The following is a 23,511-nucleotide window of genomic DNA, read 5'->3' as shown; positions in this document are numbered from 1 at the left end:
CTTGCAACAAGATGCTGATGGTACACAGGACAGAATTCCTCCTGTATCTGCCATCTTCCCTCTTTACAAACATTTGTGGTAGACTAGTCATGTTGATATTACCTCACTACTTGAATGAGATTTGATTAGTGTCTGTAAATCTATCAGCAGTGATAACGCGCTGAAATGGTTATACTGATGAGCTCAGAAGCCAAAATTACATTTATATGGTCTTGCCTGGTGGTGCCAGATCAACATGCCCAGTGTTGGATACAGTATGTGAACCTAGTTGCAATGCTATTAAGGATTTGCAGTGATGGTGGAAATGGGAGGAGATCATGTAAGAAATTAGCTCCACTGATTTAGAAGCAATGATGTCTGGAACCAGTCTCTGATGCTGGGTAAGAATCGACAGGAGTGTCTGAAGGAATTTGATACAAATCTGAGTTTGATGTCTACAGAAAAGGCTGTCCCCTGAGATGTACCTGGCATGGCATTATAGACTGATGCCAGAGAAATGCAAATATTCTCTGAAAGAAATGGTGAGGTTTTCTGAGGCCAGCAGCAAATAATGTATGTTGATGTCAGGGAGAGGTACGAACAGCTACGGCTCAGTGCAAAAAAATATATCATGGCTACATCTGGCTTAAGTGCTACATAGTTCTGCGGGCTGCTAACAGATGTTGCCAGAGGAACTTGTTATGACAAGTTGTGTTGTATTTGTGAACCTTGCAATGTTACTGGCACCATCTCCTCAGGCTCCCAGAAATGAGAGTTGACATTTGTTGAGGTAGATTGGCAACCTATTCCAAATATCCATAAAGCTCCATATGATAAACTAATTTGACTCCAAACTAAGTTCAGTAGCTGTGACAAATAGTCCTCTGACAGCCAGATCTGCCTCATCACTCTACAGATCCATAGAGATGGTCAGGGTTTTTTGAAGAGCTATGCTTAGAGAGCTAGGCCAGTGCAGTAGGTGAGAGTGGGGAGAGAGGTGGGGAGAGAGTACAGATTAGCAGAAAATGGGGAAACAGATTTAGAGAGAGGTAGAGAAAGTGCAAAACAGCCAGCAGCTAAGATGCTCATGTGGCATCCACGTTACTATATCTGTATTCCAAACCAGACAAAGGAAAGATATGATTGGATTTGGTTGGGTAGATCCCTCTGTCTCCTTGCTGTAGAAAAGTTTAAACTCATGTCAATAAGCCCCAGAAAAAATTTTGTGGAAAACTAGATTTTGTTTTTGATTTTTTTTTTTTTTTTCTTCCCCCAAAAAGCAACCTGCTTGCATCTGTCAAGTGATTTTTCTCACCTCATGAAAACTTAGCTGATAAACTTTGTGGGAAAGCAAATAAGAAATGTGGTACTTACCTAAGTGAATCAGGCTGGTGGAGGCTGAGTTTCCCACACAGTGCAACAATGAAATCCATGGCAATGATGTAGGTCAGTAAGAAAGTTTCTGGAGAAGGGGAAAAAAACAACAGTATTTTGTAAGTCAGGTGGAAACAAACCTTATATTGTGCTACTTGGTTATTTTTCTTTCCAACTGGACAAAAAGAGAAAACAATACCGAAGATCACCTTGGAGGAAACTTTCATTTCATTGGCCCTTCCTAGTGAGTAGCCAGAAATGAAGGAGAATGAACAAAGGCTCCTTCTTAAGGACAGAGTTGGTAATGGGTGCAGCATAAATAGCCACCCATCTTTCCCATCTTTCTTGGTTTGTGAGTCAAAGCGTAACTGTGATGTAGCTCTTCTTCATCTCTCCATTACTTGACAGAACAATAACACTGAAAAGATAAATGGAGTGATAAAATAAGCAATTCATCTGCAGTTTCTTATAATCTAGCTGACTCTTTTCTCCCAAGCACAGCCCTCCTAGTTTGTCAAAAACAACAGTCTTCTGAGCCTGGGGAGATAAATGCGTTAAGCAAGAGGGAAGAGGCATTTCAGTCACTTTGCAAAAACTGGATCCTTAGTCTCTTGGTGTATTTGATATGTTAAAAATAACTTCATGTCACTCTCTTTGATTGGGAGCCACACTGATTACACTGGTCAAAGGAATGGCTTGGGCCATTACTGCCAAAGAGAGAAGGCTGATGTAGACCACAACTGGCTTATTCCAAAAAGCAAATAACCCCAAAGGGTCTGATTTGCAAAAGTGCTGAAGTAAAAGGGAGTTGTGGTTGCTCAACACTTCCACGGATCAGGCTTCTCTTGTCCTCATTAGCCACACTGCTGCAAACTCCTATAAATCCTGCCATTCCTTTTTGCGCATCACTGCGGAAGTAGCCCAACACTTGCCCTCTGCTGATATCCTGACACCTCCCAGCTGAGCTTTGGCCCTGGCCCAGAAACTGCCCCAGCCACTCCGAGGACAGAGCAGGGGATTACTAGGTAGTCTATGCTTCTGAGGTGCAGCAGGAGGTTCTCCACCATTCCAAATCCTGTAGTCCTCCACTGAATGAAAGCTCCTGAAATACTTTCACATCATTGGCATTCATTTTTGGTAGCCTAACATCTGTGGATGCCTAATTTTACTAATCCTGCCTGTGACTGGCTCAGGCAGACTGACTGAGGCATTTGCAAAAAAATGGAGATAAAATATGCAAGATCAGGAAAAAAGCCAAACTCCCAAAAGAATGATGAAATCTAATGAACAGGTTTCTGAGCTCTGGACGTGTCATGTTTGCCATCTAGTTACTAGTCAGGGCTTGTTCCAGGTAGAAAATGAAGAGTAAATAATCCAGTACCACATAAAAGGGAAACAGGCTTACGGGAACTCTTGACAAATGAGAGAAAGACTTCCAATGGTATTTTAATTGAGGTGCTTGGAAAACAATACGATAAAAATATGTGAATTCCTGAAGTTATTTTATTTGGCTGTAAAAATAATTGTATACAGGAGTACAAGTGATGAAGTGTTACTGCAACAGTGGAGCTGAAAGCTCTGGGTCCCGCTCTCAAATACAATGAGGTTGTTAGCATGAGGTTCTCTTGGCACGAAACGTGATCTGGTAAAAGTTTGACCAGTGAAGTGAAAGCCAGGGCATCGTAAGTTCTGTGCTGTTTTGTTCTTTGATTGATTGGGTAAGGCACAGATTGGCACAAATTACCACTTTCAGTCTCAGTTTACCCATCTGTTAGTGGAGACACGTAGATCACAATGATGTTATCAGTCTTAATTATTGTAATCTATTTAAAGCTTCTCAGGTGTAAGGTATTACAGAAAAATGCCAAGTCTATTGTTCCTAATCTAAATTACTATAGAATAATTTCAATATCAGTAGTCTTGTATTTTGTCTGAAATATTAGCTGTGAATAATATTTTGCCTTTATACACAGAGACATGTTCTAACTAAAAAACAGTACTCTTTTCTACTTTCTAGTAAAGATTTTTGTGTGCGGTTTGGCATTTAAAATAAGGCTGCAGCACTGTTGAGCACTGATTTAGTTCACATCTCCAATTTGGTTACTTGTTGTGAGACATGTAAGATGCTGATTTGCAGCTAAAATGCTGCTTAAAGTTATAACATTAGTGAACAGCTTATTCACAATATGAAAAACCTCTTAGAGTTACAAACCAGAGTTGTTCGTTATAATAAATGCTATTTTTTGACACAGGAATGGCTCATCTTTAATTTCAGTTTTAGTATGTAAAAGAGGATGCCTGCGGCTATGGAGGTAACAGCATTTGCAATGTAGGAATTGTAGATTGAATTATGTGTCTTCTGCTGAGCATGCTACTTGTTTTGAAATACTTTGGCTCTTTCAATAGAACAAGATGCTGGGTTCATGTAAAAATTTAGAAATGTGCTGGGTGATTATACTTTTAATCTCTCTGAGCTCAGAAGCTAGAAGCACCTGTTGAAGAGAACAGAGTATAGTTATGTTGGCCTCTGAGTTGCACTGTGAACAGTTTTTGAGTCAGTGCTGAACCGAGCTCCCCTGGCCTAGCTAGGTAGGTTATGTGCCAGAGGGGACCTGCTGCTCACCTGCAGCCTTGCTGTCCTGCTGCCACTGGCAATGAGATGCTGTTACAGGGCGCTCTGCCAAGGGGGCAGGAGCTCAGCAGAGAACGTGGAGAATAGGACAGGGCAACACATGCACTGTGTGTTGAGTACCGTAGTGAGGAATGCAACACAACTGGGAAGGAAGGGAGCTGGTCCTGGACTAAGGAGTATGCATTTTCACCAAGAATATAATACTGTTTATGAGTAACCTGTGTTAATATGCAAAACTCATCTCAGTACCCTAGACTAAATAAATGGAATTAGGAGCCCATGTCAGAAGCAGCCAGTGCCCCTTTGCTGAGGGCAGCTATGTTTGTCAGTGAGATAAGACAAGTGTCAAAAAGAGACAGTATCTCCAGGATGTCCACCACAACCTGTGTGTCAGCAACCTGCTGAGACAAACTAGCTCCAAGCAGCCCTGTACCTTGGCCTGGAACTGGCCTACGTGTGTTGGCACTGCAGTAAAATTCAAGAATCCAGTCATTGCTGTGACTTCCCTTGGAACTGCCCCATCTCCTCAGGGTGTTTCTGACCCCAAACCACCAGCTTTGTTCACTCTGAGCAAAGTTGCTGTGGGTTGAACAACAGTAGGGCTGCCACAGGCTCTCAACAGGTTGGGGCTGCCTTCCTCTCGGACAGGGCTGGCAAGAGGTGACACCTTCTTCCCTTTCACTGCCTCAGGCCTAATTCTCTCCTCGCTAATTTTAGTCTTATGTAATTCAATTACTTTGGTGAAGTTGCCTCCTGATTTATATTGGTGTGAGTGAATGGGTAGCAGCCCTCGAGGCTTTGACTGAAGTATGATGTTACACTATTTCTGGACATCATCATCTGCTGGTTGTGCAACAGATAAGAATAATGTTTGGTAAGTCATTAGTACTTCAGTTTAATTTGTGCTAAAATCATCAGCTACATCCCATTTAGTTTCTAAAGCCTCCTCATTATTGCTGCAGACACCAGACCCATGACCTGCTTTCCCCTCTGTGAGGGAAGGATAAGTGAATTTAATGCAGTCTCTGTTAAAAAAAGTCTGCTGTTGCTCCCTTGAAATCAGGTGATGTCTTATTATTGACTTCAGTGAAGGTAGGATCAAATCCAAATTTCAAGCACTTAATTTTCCAGCGCAGGGTAAGGGAAGCAAGACTTAAACTGCTGCACTGCTTTGGCAAATAATGAATGGGACCTCATTATCTCTGTTAGGACGTGACTTTACAGATGATTACATGCTGAAAGTATGCCACCGATAGACTGGCTCTGACCTGAACTGTGAAACATGCTCAGAGAGTGAGAGATTTTCAAGACACTTCATTCATTCTCATATTGTGAATGATTTTGTCAATGAATGGGACGACTGACCTTGGTGACCTTGGTGACCTGGTACCAATGCTAGAGCACTCCCCTCTAGGTACAAGCACGCAGCCATACTGTCACTATTGACCATTATTCCTCCATTCTTTTCAGATGAAAAATCATCCACAGCAGCATTTAGCAGAATTTCTTCTATTATTACGGCCCTCTTAATTCACAAATAACTTATTATATCTTACAAAAACAGTAGATAAGGAATCAAAGAAATTGCTCCACAGGTTTTGTGCAGAAAAATTTGGTCTGACGTTCTGAATATATATTTGCTAAAATGCTATAATGCCAAAAACTACAAAATACATGTGATGAACCATATAGCCTATTAGAGGTAAAATACTAATAGCACAGGATTAGAAATGGTTTGACTGTGAAAGTTCATTTTATTCCAGCAAAATATTCCCATAACTCTATTTTTTAGAGGTATTATGAGCCTAAAATTAGTAACCTGTGCATGCTTCTCAAGAATATCTATGATAGATATTCCATAGAAAGTTTGTTGTAAGTACGTAATAAGAGACAATGATTTATGGATTTATTCTTACAAAACTCTTCTGATACTCAGATAAATGCTGTTATTGCTGTTCTACAAATTGGTAAATTGGGGGACTGAAGGCTTAAGTAGCACGCATGGGATCACCCAGCAAGTCTAGAGAAAATAGACTGGAACCAGAATGCTGTATTTCTATTTTCATGTTCTGTAAGTGTTAGATCATCTCTCTCCCATGATTAGCTGCTATTCTGGCATGAACTCGGGACCATTATGATAGAGCTATTTTTCATACAATGGGATGAGACTGCCATGGCTTTAATTGCAAGCATGTGTTTGCTCTTTTATGGCATTGTGATTGTTATGTAAGGTAATGTGTGAATTTAATGGATTTTAAATTATGAGTTCACATTACAACCACTTTAGTGTAGGGAAAATTTTCTTCCAGGTGTCCACGCTGCCCTAAATAACTTGAAGTCCTTAATTAATGATTGGACTTTGGAATTAGTAGACCAATGCAAAACTAAAAGTAATAATCAGGTTGTATTTATTCAAGGTTGAAGTTGTTTTAAATCAAGAGGAGGAAATTCCACCTTTAGGAATTTACAGAAAAGATCCACATGGTCTTTGTGTAATTAAGATCCGACAGGATACATGTTCCCAAACTTATATGTCTGAACAAACGACCTACAACACATGCTGCTAAATTTTGGAAAATTAACATAATGCTTTTGGAGAAGAATGTGATGATTTCAGAAATGAATAAATGATGGTATATTTATAGCTGCTTTTCAAAGAAAAGAAAGGTAGCCAATCCTTATGACTAATAACTATTATTTAAAGTACAATCAGAGACGCTCCTTGTAAATTTTTAGCCAAAGTCTTGGCAAGACTTAGTGCCCAAGAAAGGGATATCTATATTGGGAATCAGCTGCTCTTACACAATATTTGTGATGATTTGGAATCACTTAAAAACAAGGAGTTGGTGATATAATACATTCTTTGGATTTGGAGATGTTCCCCTTATTCCTGCTTTGAATTAAGAGAATGTATTGGTGGTTTAGTTGAATGTCTCTTAGTTAAAATTATACCTCTTTCTTTGTCTTCAATTGAAGCCAGATCTGTCTCTTTCTGTAAAATAAAAAAAAATAAAAAATATATATTAAAAAATTAAATAAAAAATACAGGTGTGAAGAATTTCAGATTCTCAAAGTGTTAAGTCATTTCTGCATTCCAGTGAATTTCATACTTTGGCCTGCTGACCGCCAGAGACTTGGGGAGTGTCTGCTGGAGGTCTACAGAGGAACTGGCAGGTCAGATAGAATCTTTTTTGATAAATTTTTTTTTTTCCCAACAGCTTAATGGGGTTACAAGTAGCTGAAAATGCATTAAATATTTTTCAGCTAGCTCTTTTAAATGTTAACAGTCGTACTTGACTCAGGCTGTTCTTCAGCCACCTGTAATCCAAAACTCCTTAGGACTCTCTAGCCTTTGTCATGCTTTAAAACCTGTTGGTAAATGCAAACATCTGACTTCACTATGTGATTGAGGTGTGATTATATCAGTGTGAGAAAGCAAATGGGGCTCTAATGAATTGTATAAAAGTTACTCAGAGGACATTCTGATTGCAAGATACTCTACTACACCTAATGATTATCACAGTGTGGAAGACAAATAAAATTATTTCTTTAACTTCAAATAACTGAATAATAAAATGAAGATACGGTCTCTGTTCCCTTAATAGAGCACTTAATATCTAATCCAAAAAGCTTATAAACAATAAAAGATAACAAGTGTATATAGTGGTACTGTAGCAGTAGCTATTACTGTCCTTTTATGATGCAAATGATTATACTGTGTACTGGCTTTTGGATCAATAATTGTAAACACGAGTCAAGAGGTTATGATACAGTCTGCTCCTTCAAAACTCAATTCAGTGTATCTTACTGGCCCAGAAATAACCCCCAGCAAAATTTAGACATCCATACGTGTGGCATTTCTAGAGTTTGCATTTGGAAAGAACTTTGATGTTGAAGCCAATGTTTTCATACTGAATCTAGAAGGCAAAAAAACTGTTTCACTTTTATTTCTGGGGCTGAGAGCTTACCACAGCAGGGAAAGGCAAGGACTATCAAAATTGTTTTTGCTACGGAGTATGCTTATAAATCATAGATTTCACAGTGGTACTTATATAGAGTTTATGATGGCAATTGTTTGTCCGTTACAACTGGGAGTACTAAAAGGATTTGTCACTGGAATGCCTGAGATGAGAATAATCTTTGAACCTTTTTGAGCTGAGGCAATACAAAATTACAGAGGAAAATAAAATGCAGTCAAACCCTGAGCAAAGAAATAGACACAATTGAGGGAGTCCACTCCAGGTGACTGGTCTAAAAGAATAAATTGATTTCAGTAGGCATAGGAGATCAATCATGAATTGCCAAAAGCAGTTAGCCAAAGCCGTTACTTCGGAATCATTATAAAACTGTTTCCATTTGCTCAATCTAACAATTTAAATTTCTGAGGGTGGGAAGGACTTACTGCCATGAATAAACTGTGAAATGTATCTTTAAAATTAAGTTTTTAATTAGAACTGGCAGTTCTGAACCTGCTGTTGGCAGGAGCCAACCTACTGAAAAAGAGCCCGGTGCAATAGACTGTAGACTGTAAAGTGTGCTTGCTTGCTGCTTTAGCATTTAACTTTTTTTTTTTTTTTAAATAAAGGACACAGCCTTTAAAACTGAAAGTTGTGTTTCAACACCAACATTAGAAGATTTTTTTCTCTGTGGTTAAAGCAGTTTGGGAATTTCAATCAGCATTTCTTACAATAAGTGCCAAATACAGCTGATTTTCTGAAGAAATGAGCATGTTTTAGAAAAACAACAGCAAAACAGGAAAAAAAGGAAAAAAGAAAAAAAAAAAAGAAAAGGAAAAAAGCACCTGCTGTAACAGACTCCATGATATAAATGCCATCCTACAACCCACAGTTGGACTGCTGGCATGAATAATCCTTCATTGGTTGTGACCTGATACAAGCAACATGCTAAATTACAGTTTGCTTAAATTGTATTGTCTGTCTTAGGACTTAAAATATGTGCCTAAAATTGAATATCTGCCTTTCAAATAGGAACTATGCATGACACCTACTTGGCAGGAGTTGCCTATTTATTTGAAAATATGCCTTGCTGCATATTCCTGAGAAAAAGTAGAGCTAATACGGTTAAAAATCCTATCCTAGGCTAAATACAATAGGTGAATTTGTTGTTTTTGTGAACTTTCATGGCTGAGAGGGAAGCAGCTGATGTTAGAGGCCAAAAGGTTAGATGAATAAAAGAGCCAAGTGTCCCATGCCACCTGTCTCTATTCATTCTTCCAAGAAGCATGAGTCTGTCTCCGCTTCCCTTCCGCCTGTGGTTTAGGAACCTTGGTGGCTTCTGCATTCCTCCTCTTTTTTTTTTTTTTTCTTTTTCTTTTTTCTTGTTGCTCTCACTGCTCTGTCATTTAGCAGAATCCATTTTCTGTATAGTCCAAGCCCAGTAACCCTTGTCACTGACCTCACCACCATGTGCTCGATGTGAGCATGACTCATGGTAGCGATGAGAAATCCTTGCTCTCTCTAATTTGGCCTTCTCACATAAGGGGGGAGGAGAGGGGCAGGGGGAGATTCTGGTATTTCCAAACTGGCTTGCTGGAAGTGTTGTGTCAGTTACGATAATTTGGTGTAACGCATAAATCTTTAGGCTGATTTGTGATTCCCAGCACACCCCTTGCAGTCTAATTGAGGAATTGCATTTCTGTCACTCACAGAGTCTGGTGGAAATGCAAGAATGTGAGGAACAATAGGAGCAGGCTAGTACTGAGTCAAAACACATAAAGCAAAATTTGTTGTTGGGCTGGAGATGAGAAACAAGTTGGTCAGAATCACAGTGCTGCTCCTGTTGGCTGTGTGGCAATGTGAATAGCAAGTTCACTTCTGCTAGTGTGAAGAAAGTGAGCGGATGGGAGAACGAGGCAGGGATGCCACTATGTTTTATTTTGAAGAAGTGTAAAGTGAGGGAGCTGGTGGGGCTGGGCCACAGCTACACACTGTGCTCAGTCAGGGCAAAGTGGCAGCTTGAGGGGGGCCATGAGCATGATGGGCCTCCTACTCTGGAGGCTTTTGTTTATTCTCTCTTTTTTGTTTATTCTCCCTTTCGTGGCAATTTTCTCTAATCTGAAGATGTCCTTAATGAAAACAGATGTTTTGCTCCCTTGCATATGGGAAAAAAAAAAACAACACCCCAAAATAGAATAAACCCAAAGAATGCTGAGATCACAAATGGGTTCCCACAAAGACAGGAGAAAAAAACCCTTTGTTAATGTCCTGACCTGTCCACTTGTTTCCCAGAGACACGTCATAGAAGCTATAGATGTGAAGATCAAGACAAGACCTGGGCCTGAGAGAGGGAGGGCTTTATGCCTCTGTACAACATAAACACCACACTGAGCTGGCTCACATCTTCCCCATCCATGCTCTCCCACTGTGAGATCCTGGTCAATGGCAGTTTTTGTTATTGGCTTCAGTGTAAATAGGAATTGGTCCCAGTATTTAATTTAAAGCACAGGACATGAAAAAACAACATCATAACATCCCTGCTACATTTATAGCGCTGCATAAGCCACTGATTAACAAATGGATGAGATACTGAACTTTGCTTTACCATCTGTCTTTAATTACATAAAATAACTTGAAGCAATTAACAAGAAAGAAACACTGTGGCACGAATAAATAAATCCTATTGATAGAAGCAGATGAGGGAATACTTAGGGTATCTGAATGTATGTATGAGGATTGCTAGAAAGGCATAATCTGCACACAGTGATATTACAAATATTATCTAGCAGATTTACACTGCCATTGCCAAGTATTTCTGGACAAAACAATAGTTACCTATGGGGATGCAGAGGAGAAAAAGGAAAGCTATGTGTGACTAGGAAAAAAAAAACCAAAAACACAAAGCTACTATGGTCCCTTCAATAGCCCTGACTTTGGAGTTTTGTCTTTCAAAGATAAGAGAAACTAATATTAACAGAAAAATATACAAGGCATGAGATTTCCTAACAGTGGACCTAAAGCCAGTCTCATAAATCCACATGCTTATAAACATTTAGGCACCAGTGAGGATTAAGCTCTTTAACACTTTGCAGGATTTATGTTCTAAGTCTATTCTTTTAGCGTTCAAATACCCTTGTTTGCCTTTTCTGCTTAGGCACTTAGAAAAATGAGTGCTCTGCAATAGCCAAACAGATTAAGAACTGACTAACTGATGGATGCTAATAAGTCACTACCAGCTCTGAATGAAAGCTCCAGAGTCATCCTGCATAAAATTTTCCTTAATGATTGAGAGACAAATCCATCCCTAGTGAAACAAGACTAGTCAACTAAGGAGGAAATATAAATTTGGTGGAATAATAAATTATGAAGTTGGAGCAGCCCAAATTTTTTGGGCTGGACTTCTGCAAGCAAGATGAATTTTAAGTAATGAATGGTGGTATTGATGCACCAGAAACTATATCCCAAGGGTGGTACATGAAATATTGGCTACCACTGTGGGAAACAACTGGAAACAGGATTTAGTCTGATGACGCTAAGGAGAATTAATATTATCTTTGAATAATTTAGTAGGGAAGTTTGAGTTGTAGATAATAATACTGACTATATGGCAATAGTGTATTACACTGTTGTGGGTGCTGGAAGTTTGGGAAAGAATAAGAAAAATATAAGCACTGCTTGTAGACTGGAAAATATGCATTATTTCCTTTATCGAAGTGAGATAGCTGGATTACATTGTGTAATTACCTTCACAACAACAACAAAAAAAAGTGTCTTAGCTCAGATGAATATATTGCAAGAATCAGTGGGTGGAAATGTAAGTCAAGAAATTTTAAGTAATGAGGCTTGGAACTGTAGCAGTAAGTGTGATGAACTGCTGAAAGAAGCTGCTCAAGAAAGTGCTAGTGTACCTATCAAAACTGGATGTATTTCTGGGGAATGCATGTTAGCCAAACAGAAATTCCTGAGCTTGGTATACGGAGAATGATGCAATGTTATAGTCTGTGACACAGAAGAGGTTAGACAGGATTAGCGAATGGTCCTCTCTGGCCTCAAAAGCTGTAAATCAAGGAAAATGTTTTAAACATTTTAGGCCAAATGCTACTTATTTCATACAGCTAAAACATCCACCAATTTCATGGAAGCGTTGAGACAAACAGTATCAGAACAGAAAGCAGCACAGAGTCAGAAAGAATAAAGCTTATTAAATGTACCTTTCACATTAGTATAAACATTGCACATTCTGTATGTTGCAGATTTGAGAACCAACGCTTTAGGCTGCACTCAGTGTGGCACACAGCAAACTGAGCAATATGCACAGTAAATGTATTGAGAGACAGACTGGATGGGAAGATGGGACAGTGGATACAGGGTCTACTGAATATGCCATTTGCTACTGTTTTGGGTACTCACGTTGAGAAAAATAACTTTAATTGTTTTGGCGGGGAGCACTGCTGTGTAGACTGAAATGGGAGAAAGAATGTAAACAAAGGGTAACGATCACTTGCTGTGTTATCGTAGCTTGTAGAAATGTCTTGTGGGTCATGGCAGGGACTTTTGACAGACATCATTCTGTTTAATATCTCCATTGGTAATCTCAAAGTAGAGGTAAACAGCACAATAGTGAAATGTGCTGATGATACTAAAGCAGGAAGGAATGTAAACAGAAGACAGCAGATAAATGATATCAAAGCACCGCTGGATATTAGAAAGCTGCGTGCAAAAGAAAACAGCTCCCAAACAACTCATGAAAAGAAAGAAAGAGGAGGGGAAGATAGGAAAAGGAGGAGAAAAGAAAGGAAAAAGGGGAAGGAAACGGGAAGGAACAGGAAGGGGAAAGAAAAAGAGGAGGAAAAGAAGGAAGCTGGAGTATATTTATCCTAGCTATCACTATTGCTGATAGGTTTCAGGGCACAGCGGACAGCAGATCAGATGGAAATGATACATGAAGTTGTAGTATTGTAAAAGCCATGCACATTCAGGCATATGTCATGAAGTAGAGAGGTAATAGTTCACTTGTAAAGCTCTGTGTTATTAGTTCTAGTCTGTGTTCAATATTGCCAGCCACTGACTGACTGGAAGGACTTGGAAGAAATCCCACAGCAATTCAAAGGGTGGAAAAACCACTTTGGAGGAAAGACTGAAGCAGAAACCCAGCATGCCATTAAGTATAGACTTAACTAAGTACATGAGCTGTACTGGTGACTTTCAACTCCCTTTATAGCCCTGCTAGGTGACTTTAACAAAGGAACCACATATCAGCTTAAACGGGGCACGTACTTAAGCACTTCAATAGACTGCAACAACAGCTTGGACAGACTTGTCAGGAAAGGTGACATGCCCCTGACACTGAAAGGCACATTATTGTCTGCATAGAAATCAGCAGGAAGGCATGTATTTCTATAAAGCTGGGCTGTTTCTTACCCCTGGAACAAAGGTCTGCAAAGGAGGTTTAAACCAGCCGGCATTGTTTAGCTGGAAGGGATGAAGTCAGCAAAATGAAGCCTCTTGGGTGTGAATTGTTTAAAGGTGAGAACGGGAAGATTGTCAGATATTCCTCTAGGGGGAATTCAGACTGCTGGGGGTTCTAGGATAGATTTGAATAAAGCAGCAGAGAATGCCTATGAAGAATAGCATTATGTCTTTATGTTGGAATGCTGGGAGTGCTTCCTGATTCCAAGAATTTCTGATCATATGAAGTTGCTACAAATACTCCACAATTCAAGGTGGGAAGAATGTCTGCTTTATGACCTCTGAAATCATCTCTGTGACTGTTTATAAAAGAATTCCTGTCAGACTGAATTCCTGATGCTGATTTTCAAACCAACGAAAATTAATCTTTAAAGAATAGAGCTGTGAAATGTCCAATCGCAAATATGCTGGGAATATATCTTCTGTGTAACCTTTTATTGTTCTTGTAACGGAGAATTATCTGGAGTAGAGAGCAGCCTGTTCTCAAAGAATGGCATTTTGGCGGAATTAGTACTCAGCTCTTACTGAAAGCCAAAAGAAGGTGAATACCCAGCCACTTAAACTTTTGTGACAAACTGAATTGTTATTTATTTACTTTTTTACTTTTTCCTCAGAAACAGAAGAAAAAACTCCCTTCTGAAAAATAAGTGATACTTCGGTGTTTCACTCAAATAACGATTTTAGAATTCCAATGTAGTTAATATCTGATGGTTTCATAATTAGAATTAGTAATTAATTTTGTGTAAAAAAACACCTAATATTTAGTGTAAGAAATTTAATAGTGAAAAGAAGTGTTGGCTATGGCAGGGATTTAGTCTTGGAAAGTTTGGAGACGCTCTTCTGGGCTTGACTAGTCAGTATCCACAAGAATTTAATAAAATCCCTACATAGGTTAGGAAAAAAAGCAAATGGGAAAGAGTAAGTGAATGATGATTAGAGTAGAACTTCCCTTTACAAATGTTGATTGACCACATGCTTCAAAGCTGACTTTGTCTTCACTGGATGGAAGTCAGGAAATGGGGTTAAATAATTTACATGAGTGAATATCTACATTTTCTCCTTTTGCTTCTTTCTTCGTGCCTGTTACTGTCCAGTTTTATATTGCGCCGCTTCATTCATCCCTTATTTATTTTTCTGTCTGGATAGGATGCCTCTGTAAGATGGTTCAAGTAATTAACTTGCAACCTATTATTCTTCTCACACAGTAATTTAGCTCTAACGTTCAGCACTCGGGCCCTTTAGAATGCAGAGTTGCTGGAGCAATGTTAAGATTTTTATGTGTAGTACAGTACAAAAGCTACCAAAAGAGGGCAACATATGAGCCAACAATGAGAAATGTATCCTGAGGAGTTTACAGTTCTGTATCTGTGACACCCTTCCCCCTTTCCTTTTTAGATAGAGCAAGAAATTTTAGCAGAGCTGGTCAGGAAACAGTATTTCCATTATGTGGGAAAAGAAGTAAAGGTGCTGAAGTTTTCACAGAATGAAAATTCAGAAAAAAAAATTATTTGGTATGATGGAAGTGTTCCAAAAAAATCAAATAGTTCACACATCAGAAAGTCTGGAAGTTATAATGCCATTAAAATATTTAATTTAATAGGGAAAGAGGTTAAAGTGTATGTTTATGTTAAATATATGCTATGAAGTTCAAAACAAACTGAAATGAAGCAAGGGATACTAAAATGTTTTTACTTTAGAAAACAATGCTATTACTGTCACTGAATGTAAACGGCATTTGAATTTGTCTCCATTAAAATGTTGTCAAAATAAGTATGCTCTCAAAAAGGCATGCTGATTGAGAACAAGCTGTATCTTCTGAAGGAATAAATTCCCTCTGAACACGGCTTAATTACATTCGCCCTCAGTGAAAGGCCTGAGAGAATTTCAAAATACTCTTAATAATCCTGCAGAGGACTCAGGTAAACCAGCCACCTGCAGGACCATCCCTGGGGCTGTGTCTGTGGCACTAGACAAAGTGTCCGACATGTGAGCTCAAGAGCTGGTATACCCTGGACAACACAAAACCTGCAGTCATTGGCAAATGGTTTGTTGTAAACAATGGTGGTTTTTTTTCCAAGGTATTCAATAGTACCACAAGGAGTTAGTCTTGAATGTGTGCCAGCGTGGCAATGTGGATACAGTAAGCAAATATAATCTACCTCACTTAGGGTAAATATTTGGCTACAAATGTATTGAGAGCTCTTTAATTCTCTGTACACTTCTACCATGAGAACCAGAGGAAAGGCTAGGGAGATATAAAGACTGGAGTGTCATTTTTTTTTTTCTTCTCTTATCAGCTGCTCAGATAGGCCAGCTGCCAATCAAATCTAAAATCTCACTGGAGGAAATAAATGAAGGCCCGTAGGTGTAGAAATCTGCTGTTTATGCAGCTGCACCAAGTTCTTGCTAACTCATATAGGCAAAGTCTTCATGCAGATATGCAAAATTCTGTGGCTGTATCTGAGAAGTTGACAATGGAATTTAGGGCATCCTCTTTTTTTTTCTTTTTTTTTTTTCTTCCCTCCTTCCTCTGTTTCTTTTTTCTTTTCCCTCCCTCTTATTTCTTTTTCTCCAGACTAACTTCAGCTTGCTTCTGTGACAGCTTAAAGTGCTGGAAAATTTCTGAGAAGGAGAGAAGGCAGATGTATGATCTATCTGGAGGGCAACGAAACATTTTGAAAGTTTAGTAGTACTCACCTGTCTTGAAGTCAGGACATTCTGCTTGAAGGAACAATACTTGTCTCATTTATCCAGGTCTTGCTTTTGCATCTGTATTTCTGTTGATGCTAAAAGAAGGAAAAATTTATTCTTCCTAACCAGAAACAAGTAGAGGGTTCTGTCTGGAGGATTTCTCCATTGTCTGTTCTGCCAAATGAACGGCACCTTTGCATCATTCACCCGATGAGGGGCTGCAGAACCACAGGGTATAAAATAAGATGTTCAGTATAGGATTGACAGCTGTGTACAATGTCTGTGGTGCTGTATCAAGCACACTGACTCTAATCACAGTGTTTTCAGACAGCTCCTACGTTCTGAGTATGTGGAAGCTATATATACTCATCTGCTTGGCCCTCATTTCTTGTACTGCACATCTATTTTTGATTAATGTCTTGATACTCCCTCCCAGGCAACAACACTGCTTCTGGGACTCAAACAAGAAACAGTTACAGAATATAATACATGCATTTTAATGGCACTAGGAGGTATGGTTCATTATGCAGTACTGTCTATTTGCAGGAAGAATGGTGAATTGTATTCTTTAATAGCCTTGCCTTGGAGGTATGAGCCTACACAGCAAGTCTGACTGCCATCTGTGTCTCTCCTTTACCAGCAGCTCTTAGTGGCAGGGATGTGCTCAGGAAAGGACTGGCCTATGCCCACAGACACGCTGATTCTCACAAGTGGTTCTGCGTGTGTCTTTCCATCCGAACTTCTGTCAAATTCAAGTCTAAATTCCAGAAAGCAACAATAGCACTGACAGTAGTCACTTCAGAATAGGAAGTTTTGCTTTACCTTTGTGAGTACAGACCAGACTTCTGTATCTTGTTTTGAAATGATTTTTAGAAATGCCTTGGCTTCTCTGAGCTATCAGAGTTTCACCCTCCAAGGCAGGCTATGGGGAGGGATGTGTTGCCTCCTTTGCAAATGTGGTACATGACCGCTGTTATATCACATCTGAAGACAGATGGATCTCTGAGGGAACTGCAGCATCCAATCATGTGTTTTGTTTCCTTTGGTATTGATTCATGTGGTTAGTCTGTTTCTGATTTTATTTCTGTGTAGTCCAAGGGCAAGTCTGTTGTGTGCCCCGTGTACCCGAGAAAGAGTGCAGAAGGCAGACTGAAAATAAATAAATCAAAAACAGATAGACTAATTGCACAGACACATGCCAAGGGAGGAGAAGATACATCTCCATGATCAGTTACGCTTGTCTTGTTGGAGGAGAGTCTGATGTTTCAGCATGTGGCGTAATTCTGCCACACTGGAGGAGAGTGGGAACGTCCTCTTCCTTGTCTGGTGGAGCAGAACCTTCTCGTGTGGTTGCCACATGGCACGTCCCAGCCTGGGGAGACCCAGCTCCCTGAGGATGGGGTGGGGAGAAGTGAAACTGGGAAGTGGGAGGCTGTGTTTACCTGGCCAGTGCCTCCCCCAGCAGCCAGCAGGGCTAAGCTGACATGAGGAAGGATGTAATCTACTGTTGGTTGTGTTACGCTCCGAGCACATTACTTCCTTCCATGGAATAAGAGGATAGTCATGGATGTCATTGTGGCTCACAGGCTGCTGGGGCAGCACGGCTCTGTGCCTTGCCTACAATCAAATGACCCGGGTGTGTGAATTAGGAAGGCTTTTGATGTCATTCTCTGAGTGCTGCACTGCGGGAGACAAAGACTTCTTAACGTAACGTCAGGCTCTCTCTTAAACATAACCATGAAACTAACTTTGACTCGCCAGCAGCTGATACAGGCAATGGTCTCCTTGCACCGCTCTGGCACTTAGCATAAGAAAGGTCATTATGTGGGCGGATTAAGCAGAACCTGTCAAAGTTGCATGTGAGTTCTTTGGCTGCATTTCCTTCCCTGGGATAATAATGCTGAGGAGATGGGGAGTGGGTTGACACATTCTCCGGCATGTGTCATGTAACCCAGTGAAGTGGAGGACATGTCAGCCACAAGACTTTTTTGCTTTAGTAAGCTGCAGGCAGAAGTGACATGCCGTTGCGGCTAGCAGCCTTAATCTTATGTGTATTCACACCATCAGCATTTGCAGAATGGTCTCTGCTTCCCGAGGCATTGCTACGGAGCCAAAGGTGTGTCTGGAGAAAAGAGTAAGGGAATGCATCCAGATAGATATTGTTTAACCCTGGGAAACAGCAGTAAGTGAGGCACTTGTATATTCTCTATGGGCAGACCCTGAAGATCTTTACAAGTTGACTGTCATGATCTCATATAATCATCATAGTTATCATCATAGAATTGCTGGAGTTGGAGGAGACCTTTAAAGCTCATCTAATCCAACTTTCCTGCAGTAAACAGGGACATCTACAGCTACATCTCCACAGGAACCACTGAATTTGATACTGGTATACATGGGGAAATATTCCATGGTTTTTTTTTTGTTTTTTTTTTTTTTTTTCAATATACAGAATGCTCCATAGCAGCTCCATTCAGCAGAGTTTACAAAGAATCCATGTGTCTGATTGGAAAAGTCTTTTAGGACAGAAGATCCTAAAACAAGACAGCTGGAGGAGATTTATGACACAATCACTGTTGCTGATTCCCTGATCTGTAAGGGGATGCTGGTAAGAGTACTGGGGAGAATTTCCCAAGGGGCAGCACAGTCACAAGGTAAATCACCCTCAGGGACAAGAGAATCATCAGGGGAACAGGGAAGAGTGGTGTATTCATTCTCACAACAAAGCCTGGTTTTGCACGGCTCCTTGCTTAAAGCCTGTGCCAAGGAGACACAGCTTAGTCCCTGGCTGAGGCAATGTGCTGGGTGGGTTCCTCACAAATCACTGTCAGTGTAGCAGAAGATGGCACAGGCATGTTTACCCAGTGTGTCTGAAATGCCATCTCCTGTCACTGACAGAATGTTGCAGGCTGTGTTCAATTGTCAGGAAAAGACGTGGCAGCTGGGTGTTAGCTGCGTGTCACAAAACATAGCGGTCATGGGTTTGGTCTAACTCATACAGGGGGCAGTACTCAGTTCACTGAAAAGAGATGCTGCGATGTGTTTTCCACTATAATTCACGATTTTGAAGCAAAAAAGAAAAAATATGGGACCATCATTCTCTATGGGTAACTGTGTGTAAAGGACAATTGGTACTCTGTTGCAGTGTCTGTGGTCAGAAATTGCCATCCCAGGTGCCATGCTTGAGTTCCCTGTAAAAGTGAAGACCAGAAGTGGCATAAGCACATATATTAATTGCTCTGTGAGCAGTAGGAGCTGCCAGCATGGATGGGGAAGCTGTACCTTACCCCCATATCGATGGCAATGCTTCTTCCCTTAACTTGCTGGTGTTCAGCCACAACACAAGATTGTAGAATGAGAGTGAGAGATACTACTCAGTAGCTACACCTCCTACAAGCATACACCTGTGGGTGATGCTCTTTTGTCAGACGCAGGTGGTTTGTAAGTCAGTCAGTTGGTGATGAGAGTGTGGGGTCAACGGGAAGGGCTGCTCAGGGATGAACTGACGCACCCATTCTGCAATAGGGGAGCAAGAGCCAAGATGGGAAATGACTGCCATTTAATTCAAGCCTGCCTGCGTTGCTTGTCATTCGGGTGAAGCTGTAGACAACCTGTATCAGCATGATGCCTGACATGGAATTTGCATTGTCCCATGACCCTGCTCAGATCACCAGATAACGTCACACCTCCCATTGCGTAACACCATCGTGTTCTCTAGATCCTGAGCCTGCAATAGTTATTGAGTTGGCTGTTTGTGCACTGGGGAGGGAATTCAAATATTTTTAAGTGCTTCAAATGGTAGATAGGTGCCCTTTGTTGAGAGTAAAGCAACCTGATTCCTCATATGTCCACATATTGAAAGGATGAAATTTGTGCCAGCAGGGATAAAGGAAGAGTTTTTATCTGTGTATGAGTACATTACGTGCAACGGTACACATCAGTGTTTAGGTAGATATCAGTGTTTTGTAATTCCAGGATCCCGTAACTTAAATAACCCTCTGCTGCCATAGTATTTTTCATTAACAGTCAAATAAAAATTGGTCTAAATTCTTTGTGTTCATTTATTGCTTTAGTGCTCTCCCCTCCCCCAAATTATGTGCTTGATTTTTTGCATGGCAGTGTATTTGCTGTTTGATTGCTTGTTTGTTTTTATTTGAAATCTTACTGTATGTACTGTCTAAAGTCTTGCTGAGCTGAGAGCTCAGAAAATGTGTATGTTTATGTACCTTTGTTCGTGCACAAAGGCTGATGGATAGCTAATAAAATGCACATCTCTGCGGTCCTTTCATGCTTATGATCCCCTAGCAGAAGTTGTGAGTATTCAAATAAAATAGAACTGATCCAAAATGTACATATTTAGCTTAGATAATGGCAGCCCCCAGATATGTGCCTCTTTCGGCTGCTGGAAATCTGTCAGCTGAACAAAGAGCAGGATACATTGTGAATCAGGCTGTCCTAAAAGCTTTATGCGATAGATACACTTTATGGAGTTATTTCCATTTTTCCTACATTTCAAAAGCGGACTCAGATCCTAATTATCACGAAGACAAATTCCCCAAATAATTATTTTCAGTCAAGGATTGCAGTGCATGCTGAAAGTCAGGATGTATGTTAAAAGAGCACAGTTTTTCCTTAAGCTCTATATAAAGCTGCATAAAGCTTCTCCTTGTTCCTTCCATCTGCAAAGTTATTCCTGAAAAGTCATTTTGCATATGTCTTTTTGCTATCTTTCAGAGAGGAGAAAATATAAATGAGCTGTAAAGCTCATGTTGTTCTGAACTCTTTCTCTCCTCTTTTACCGATGAGTTCATCAAATAAAATTCCACTAGGAACAAATGTTATTATGGGATTAGCAGAATGAATGCCAGAGTTCAAATACTAAACATTAAAAAAACAAACAAACAAAAAAAAAACCAACAACAACAACAAAAAAAACAGCAGTGGGCTTAATGACGTGAAGGAAGTTGTAGTTTAAACATCAAGGTCAATTATTTCGTTAAATATTGTTTAAAAGTTACTTGTCTTGAAACAAAACCAGAGCTATCCATTTCCCAAAAATGCAAACAGATTATTCTGCCCCTGTTTGTCAGCTTTAGTAGATAACTTCTATTTGATCTTCAAATGGAAACGGTTTCTGTTACAGATTTATACAACAGGCTGCTTCTTAAAAGAAAAAAAAAAAAAGATCTTAAGGCTGGAGCTGCTGTTTGCTTTCCCTTGTAATCTTGTGAGAAGATTTGCATAAGAAAAGCAAGTAGATTCGAGTCTAGGTTTTTCTGTCTACATCTAATGCATGAGTACCAGTCGTTCATTTATTCAGAAGGACAGTGATGGATTTGTAAATCAGGTGAGCAGGAAATCCCACAGTCAGTTCAGCTAGATTCCTCTAAGACTAGCGGAGGCTGCCTATGGAGGCTAACCGGAGTTTAGTTAAGCAATTACAGCAGTCAAACACAGGGAGTCCAAAACCTAAAACCTCCAGTTCTAGGTATTTTTCCTGAGACTGTATACTCAGCTTTAAAACAACATCCAGAACGGGTATTTCCTGAACCTTGCAGAGCAGCCTCTCATGTCTGCATGTAACAGCCTCACAGCTCCTAACAGCCCCATCTCATTTGGGACCTCAGTGAGCGGAGCAGTGCAGGGTGGGCATGCACTGGGTGTCCTAACCAAGTGCATGCCCCCAGCTCCAAGTGTGACACAAGTGTGAACAAACCAGTTTATTCTGAGTAGAATGGGAATATAGAGCCATGCCTACAAGTGTGGTGTGAAGCACAACAGTTTAATGTGTGCAATGTACTTTGATTTTTTATTTTTTTTTTTGGTGTATAGAAAGACAAGCTGTTTTATGGGAAGAGGCTTAGGAAGGATGTTTTGGACCAAGGGGTCAAGTCCCTTGCTGTGGGTGGTAACCACACCTCAGAGGCTGGTACGCAAACCATCTTCCAGCTGCTTGGACAACTTTCTGCCTATGGAAGGCCTTTCTGTGTCCCCCCTGCTCTGGTGGGGTGAAGCTGTTTTTCTGTTTCCATTTTCAGTCCCTTCTTCATCCGTTCTTACCAATTCTTTCTCTTATAATTATTTTATTTGGGAGGAAGGGAGGGAAATTGTCTCATAATTTTAAGATTCATTTGCATTTTCCTCTGAGCCCCAAGCACCTGGTGGAAAGGCACCAGCAATGCTGTAGGCTGGTTCCATGTACCAATAAAAATAAAATAAAATTAAAAAAAAAAAAAAAAAAAAAAAAAAAAAAAAAAAAAAGAGTAAGAAAAGAGCCATTCTTAGAAAGCCTCCAGCGTTCCAGCTCGAGTACAAACAGCTTCTTATTTGGGACTCTCCTCAAGTAAACCAACAGTCCCGGGCGAAGGGGCCACAGCTCTGTAGTCTTGCACAAACCCAGACCCCTCGGGGCGGGTCGGGGGGGGTATGACAGGGAAGGAGGAAAGGGGAGGGGAAGAGTGAACCATCCGCAAACCGCTGCTGGGACCTCGGCCGAAGGGGGCGACGCTGTGCCGGGTTGAAGCAGCACGGCAGACCCCCCATCTCTGCCCGCCCCGCCCGGGGTTCTGCCTGTTTCCCCGGCTTCAGCGGCCGACAGATTCCCGTGCTGAGCCTCGCCTCGGGCTTCTCTTTGCCCAGGGAACGGGCACGGTCGCTTAAGCTGCGCTCCCGTGGGCCGGTGTTGATTTTTTCGTTTGTTCGGTTTTGGCCCCCGCGCTTCGCTCTCGGTCCTTTCTCCCGCACCGGCGGTGCCGCCCGTGTCCTGCCCCGCAGCAGTCTGTGGGCTCGCAACTGGTGCGAGCGTGTATTCGAACCCGCCTCCTCCTTCTCGGAGCGGGGAACAGAGGCAGCGAGTCCGCGTCCCCCGGCGGCCCGCACCCTCGGTTCCCGCAGAGGACTGAGGTGCGTGGGGTGACGCGGGGCTGTGGCAAGGTTGCGGGGTCACCGAGACGTGTGGTCTGGAGCCTGGGTACCATCAGGCTATCGGGAAATACACTGACGAGCCGCCAGCCCGTGGGGACCTCTAAACAACTAAATAATCCTCCTCTTTCACCCTCTGGGACCCTCAGTTCAGTAACGCTGAAGAAAGAACAACAAAATGCCCTCGAAGCTCAGCACTCCCAAAGAAAACAGAAAACATAAAAGAGAGCGAACCACCAGCACACCCCACGAGCTGCCCCCAAAAGGCGAGGACAGGCGAGCCGGCTTTCAGCCAGCGGGAGGTCAGGCTGCCAGGAACCCCCTCGCCCTCCACCATCGTCCGCTCGTTCCTAATTCCTTCGAGTTTAACCAGATTCCCCTACTGACAACGGGGTCTGGTAGGGTTTCACCCCCAGAGCTTAATTATACTGAAACAACAAGAAAGCAGATGCAGGTGAAGCTCCTAACACTTGCGGGGTGCCGGAGCTG

General features: G+C 41.1%; 2 long non-coding RNA genes across 2 annotated transcripts in view; one reads left to right on the top strand and one right to left on the bottom strand.

Moving 5' to 3' along the window:
- The window catches only part of LOC128085353 (uncharacterized), a 33,392-nt gene that overhangs the window by 8,044 nt on the left and 1,837 nt on the right, over nt 1-23,511 (bottom strand). The window contains exons 2-4 of the long non-coding RNA XR_008208927.1: nt 16,108-16,196; nt 6,938-6,977; nt 1,354-1,441 (exon numbers count right to left, since the gene is read on the bottom strand). This is a non-coding gene — a long non-coding RNA (uncharacterized LOC128085353). The remainder of the gene's footprint in view (nt 1-1,353; nt 1,442-6,937; nt 6,978-16,107; nt 16,197-23,511) is intronic.
- On the top strand, nt 16,192-22,373 carry LOC128085356 (uncharacterized). The gene is made up of 2 exons (XR_008208931.1): nt 16,192-18,755; nt 19,627-22,373. It is a non-coding gene; the product is annotated as an uncharacterized LOC128085356 (long non-coding RNA).

This window comes from Tympanuchus pallidicinctus, unplaced genomic scaffold (assembly GCF_026119805.1).
Source record: "Tympanuchus pallidicinctus isolate F22 unplaced genomic scaffold, pur_lepc_1.0 scaffold3, whole genome shotgun sequence".
Taxonomy (NCBI): domain Eukaryota; kingdom Metazoa; phylum Chordata; class Aves; order Galliformes; family Phasianidae; genus Tympanuchus; species Tympanuchus pallidicinctus.
The sequence above is the reverse complement of the archived record's forward strand: the minus strand, read 5'-3'. Positions and strand labels throughout refer to the sequence as shown.